Genomic DNA, 5,942 nt, shown 5'->3' with positions numbered 1-5,942 from the left:
CATTCTCACTATAGATTCATCTTATTTATGAGTGGTTTCTATGAAGAAAAACTTTTAGCCAGATCAACTGTCAGAACAACATTGAGATGAGATCAGAGAAAGAATGACTATGCCTGGTAGTTTTTAGGTATGGGGCGGGGAGGGCAGGTAAAGAGTCTGGGGATTGGTGAAAGGAGTGCTGCCCCTTGAGAGCAGTAACATCCGCTAAGCTGCAGCCTCCTGGCCTCCATGCTCAGCAGCAAGTACGGGAATGGTCAACCAGGTCCTCATGTTCTTTGTAGAGGATGCTGCAACTGGCCCAAATCAGCAGGGGACTAATGAGTGTGTTCTTGTAAGGGACTCACTAGGGCAGGTGGATGCTTTCATCCAAAAGCTCACTGATAAGTTTCAGAATGATGGCTTGGTTGAGTGAGCAGAGACCAGAGTGTATCACTTCTGGACTGACCTCCTTGCATCAGTTGGAGCTGGACCGGTGGAGAGCAGTGACCCAGTCCTCCCAACCCAGTTGGTGGAAGCTAACCTGGAAAGGGTGGAGAGAACACTGGGTCTGCTCAGTGAATGGCCACATGTCTTGGATTTCATGGGTCCCACTAGATGGATCTGCAGGGGCCAAGGGAAATGGATTGGCTCCCCCGGGGATCCCCACCAGAAGTTCTTGCAAATCAATTCGTGGCAAATATAGAACGAGGAAAATACTGTCAGTGGCCAATGCCTGCCTCCACCCAAGGTCAGTCTCTGTCCTTTCTTGTTGCTCACATATGACTTGAATGTGAAGGACTATACTCCCCTTTTGAGGTCAGATTTGCTCCTGAATGCATCTCTGCCCAAGTCTCAGTTACAGAAAAGCTGAGAAGCCTCTTCCAAGGAGGAATGCTCTCTTGTGTGCTCTGGACTCCACGTGTCAGGAGAAATGGAAGTGAGATAGGCAGAAGCGAGGGCTGTAAGCAACAGCAGCCTTCACCAGCTGGTTCACTCATGGTTTGGCTGCAGCTGGAACTCTGAAGTTTGCATAGACAAGGGACCTCACAGCATTGGCACAAAAGATGCAACTCTCCCTCCGCTGCCCCCGGCGGTCCGCCCTCTGCTGGTACAGTTCCAGCAGGTATCCTCCACGCGTCAGAAGCCAAAGCAGGGCTTCTTGGGTGCAGCAGTAGCAGCGCCCCAAGCCGGGGCAACAGCATGGGCTGCATCTGTCGGGGAGTGAGGCACCAGGGCAAAGACCAGCGCCCATGGAAGTAAGCCATAGACAGGAAGAGGAGGGCATGAATCTGCAGTGAAGCCACAGGCACACTGGGACTAGCAGAAAGCTGGACTGGGCGAGATGGCCAGGGGTGGGGTGGGTGTGGTGTAAGGACTTACTGTTCAACAATGTAGACTGTAGACTGGCATCCTTGTCTTCTTTTTTTTTTTTGGCAGGGGGGAGAGTAGGGTAATTGGGGTTAAGTGACTTGCCTAAAGTCACACAGCTAGTTTTGTGTGTGTGTGTGTGTGTCTGTGTGTGTATGTATGTCTGTGAAGTGTCTGAAGCTGCAACAGAACCCAAGTCCTCCTCACTAGAGGGCCGAAGTTTTACTCACTGCACCATCTAGCCACCCAGCAAGTCTTCCATTCTTTAGAGTCCATGTGACCCAAAGATAAACTGAAATAGGCTTCAAAGATCACTCTCAACTTCGTACTTTTCAAACTTAAATTCCCTGTATCTTCAATGCTTTGTTTTTTAGTTTTGTAGCCATAACTGAGAAAATAATATATCATGGATCCAAAGAATTGTGAACAAACTCTTTTTGTGCCTTGCTCTTGCCTCTAGCTCCTCAAAACTCCTTGCCAATAAATAGTAACATAAGATAGTCTTCAATGAACCCTTCCTTCCTCCAGAAATGTGACTTTATAGACAACAGATACCATAATAGAAATATTTAAACTGTATTCGATAATTCCAGCCTGATGGTACGTTTCTTATTAGTATACAATTAGGTTCATTTTTATATTATTATGTAGTGATTATCCTATCTCTTAGTTCATACATCTCATATAAAAATGATATTCCTGATGGTATTGAGGATTATTTGTCATCTATAAGCCTTTAGCATCTAATATTTCAAATTCCATTTTTCACTAATCTGTTCCATAGCCACCATTGCACTAGTTTCCTCAAGTAGTAAAGCAAAGGTAAATCCTCATAAGTGGCTGCATTATTTGAATTTGCATTATTTGAAGTTACAGTTCTATGTAGAGTATGGCAGTTATTTCCAGCCCAATGAAAATATGCAACAAAAATTTAGAAATAAGTTTTTGTTTGTTTATTAATGTAATATAACAGCAAAGGATAAGAAAATATATTTCTGATATGTTTGTAACAAAAGAATTTGCTACAATAGAATAATTATAGAAAGCAAAAAAATAAATTACTGAATATCATACATAAAGGTAAGAATACACTGATGATTTAATGAAATCATTATCATATTTTAAAATGTAGATTGAAATGTCTTCCCTTTCTTTAAATCTCCTTTCATACAAATACAAATTCACGTAATTAATTTCTATCTTCACACTTTTTATTCAATGAACTAAAATACTTGGATGACTTAGGGCATTATCCAAAATCAGTAATGATTTGCACATGTTATGGTCATTCTTGCAATACTTTTAAACAGTTAGGCTAAAATAATTTGAAAACCAGTCTTCAAAAACAGCTTTAAGTTTTCCTTTTTTCACTGCAAAAGAACTTAAAACAATTAATGGTTGCAATTTTTCAGAGTGTGAGGATTCTGAGTTGCATAAACAAGCATTGGCTTAATTTAAAAATCTTTTCTGCAATGAAAGTTTTAGGAGATTCTTAAACACTTTAAATACATCTTTTTTTCTTAGAAATATATGTTCTGGAAGTTATCCTTTTCTGGAGTAATCCCATTTCATATTAAAAATTTGTTGATCTGTGTATGGACCTTTGATTATTTTCTTCAAAATATCAGGAGGTGTAGTTGGTTTGTCCTCACCTGCACTGGATCTCATATAATTTTAATATTATGCTACTGAATTCTTTTTTTTTTCATTTCTTTAAAATTTATTTACTATTAGTTTACAACATTCAGTTCCACAAGTCTTTGAGTTCCAAATTTTCTTCCCCACCCTCTTCCCTCCTCACCCCCCATGGCGGCATGCAATCCAATACAGGTTCCATAGGTTCACTTTAAACATTAGTCAAATTGTAAAGAAGAATTATAACCAATGGAATGAGTAATGGGGAAGAAGAAACAAAACTAAATGAAAAAGAGAGAGTGCAAGTAGTTTGCTTCAATCTGCATTCAGATTCTATAATTCTTTCTCTGGATTTGGATAGCCTTTTCCATTATGAGTCCTTTGGAGTTGTCTTATAACCTTGCATTGCTGAGGGTAGCCCAATCTATGAAAGTCAGTCATCACAGATAATGATGTGTCTGTAACAGTGTACAAAGTTCTCTTTGTTATGCTCACCTCACTCAGCATCAGTTTATATAAGTCTCTAGAGGCTAATATGAAATCTGTCTGCTCCTCATTTCTTATAGCACAATAGTATTCCTTCACATTCATATAACACAACTTGTTCAGCTATTTCCCAGTTGATAGACGTCCCCTTGATATCCAGTTTTTTTTTCCACCACAAAAAGAGCTGCTATAAATATTTTTGTATGTACTGGTCCTTTTCCCACCTGAATTCAGTTTTTAAAGCTATCAAACCAAACAATACTTCATTTTCCACTTCATTTTCATTTTCTTTCACTGTCTTAAACTTCATGTTTTGCCTGATTGACTTATCTAAAAGGATGACGTTTTTTATTGTAATCTTCAACCTGTACAGCTAAGAGCGACTCCATTTCTATCACTGTAACACTTCTATTTCTTGTAGTTGTTCTCAAGCCATGAAAAGCTGATGTAACTTTTTTTTTAATTTTGCCCGTATATTTTATAAAACTTTCATTCTACAAAATGAGGCATTCTAAGATTCCATATTCTTTCTGAGATATTATGACCACTTTAAAAATCAATCACATAACTTTTTTTTCTTATAATGTAATAAAAAACTTTTTTTTCCATTAGCAGTCTTTCTGTCAGAAATATTTTTCACTTTGACCAGTTTATGAAAGAATTTTTTAAAAAAGTTAATACAAATGTTGATAATATGATATGTAGAATCACATAGGATCCATGCAATGATTATAGAAAGTGGAGATTAATAAATAGTGGTGTTAAAAAAAAAAACCTTCACCTAGCTTATACTTTAAATTTTAGCTTGAATTAAATGCAACCTGGTGTTTTAAATTTTGAACTAAATCAAATTTCACATTATTCAAACTTGCATTAGTCCTGACAGCTATATATTGAAATATAGGTATCTAAGTCTATATACTTTCTAAGTTCACAAACACAAGATTAAGAACCTCTATTTTGGAAACTTTGAAACTTCTTGACATAATTCTGACATTCCTAGGGAGAACACAGGATGGGAGCATGGGCCAAACTTATTCCAGAACTTTGATTCCAGGTCACTGGTTATAATAACAACAAGAATGCTAGCAGCAACAATATGTCCCATTTAAATAATGCTTCAAGGTTTGTAAAGCATTTTTCTTAAAATTATCTTCTGATATTAGTTATGCAAATATCCTCATTTTACATACAAGAAAACTGAGAGGGGAGGAAGTAAAGGAGAGAGAGAAAAATTTGGAAATCAAAAACTTACAAAAATGAATGTTGAAAACTATCCTTACATGTAATCGAAAAAAATACTGTTATGTTAAAAATAAAACTGAGACTCTGGAAGACTGTTAATTGTCTATGATTATAGAACTTCAAAACATGATATAGATATTACCTTGTCTTTTCTAAATATGCAGTGGTGGAATTGGTAAGAAAGCGATCATTTACCTATATTGTCTTCATAAAATTACATGTTACTGCTTTTATTAATAGGAATTTACTATTACAGGTTGTATCCAATGCATCTAAATTTATCGAGGAGAAATCTCTCTCAGATTTAAATTAAATCACCTGGAAAACATTTTGTAATGTCACAAAAGAAAGCTTTAAAAATGAATTCAAGCTGTTGAGTAAGATACCAACTGTTTCTGCAAAACATAAAAAAAGTCAGTGATTATAAATTAATGATCTGAAGACATTTAACATCTTTTTTTAAAAGCTTGAAACATCATAGTAAATAACTTGCTTCCTTTAATTGTTTTGTAAAATATTTAAGTATATTGGTCCAGTTGAATTAAAAAGAAAAGATTGCCATCTTGCATGCAGGAGTGTTTATGGCTAAATCCACAAGCACAATGGGGGATTTGGCACTATTGCCTATTGGAATATTCATTTCTGTGTTATTTTTATGTGTATCCATATACAAGTACTTTGATTATTGAAACAAATATGTTTCTTGTATGGATTTTTTTTTCTTTTAGTATTGAATAAAATTTAAGTGAATTTTCATACTTTTCTAAAGAATCATTGCAGTTCTCATTATGAACTTGGGTATATAAAGTAAGATCATGCCCATTCAAGGATATCCCTTTGGTCATTGCCAGTACAGCAAAAAGGCCACAGTTTTCCCTGGTTGGACTTCTACAGCTGTTATTATTGCTGTTGCTGTTTGTCCTTCCTTCCCAAAGAAGACCAGTCTTCAGGAAGAAGATGTGATGACTTGCAAGTGAATTGAATGTAAATGAGGGAGGGCCGTGCAGTCACCAGCCTCACTCTCTGCTCCAAAGCCTTCTAGGTCCATTGGCAAGATATATATCAGGACAACTCTTTCTTACTCTTCAACTCTTTCCTCACTTTGTCCAAGGCAACACTCTTTTAGTGATTAAGGCTAGGTACAAATGAGGCAAAGAATGACCTCTTTTACCTTGTCAAAAAAATTAAAATCAATATGGAAGGGGAAGACCATTAGAGTTTCTGTCCAA

The 5,942-nt window shown here is 36.7% G+C and overlaps 1 pseudogene; it reads right to left on the bottom strand.

Annotated features, from left to right (window-relative positions):
* Nucleotides 1–232: 232 nt before the first annotated feature.
* Nucleotides 233–1,244, bottom strand: LOC138145711 (bone morphogenetic protein 15-like; annotated as a pseudogene).
* Nucleotides 1,245–5,942: the final 4,698 nt, after the last annotated feature.

Source organism: Petaurus breviceps, unplaced genomic scaffold, assembly GCF_028583685.1.
Source record: "Petaurus breviceps papuanus isolate PSGF00001 unplaced genomic scaffold, PetGlider_PUasm1.0 90743, whole genome shotgun sequence".
NCBI classification, from domain to species: domain Eukaryota; kingdom Metazoa; phylum Chordata; class Mammalia; order Diprotodontia; family Petauridae; genus Petaurus; species Petaurus breviceps.
The sequence above is the reverse complement of the archived record's forward strand: the minus strand, read 5'-3'. Positions and strand labels throughout refer to the sequence as shown.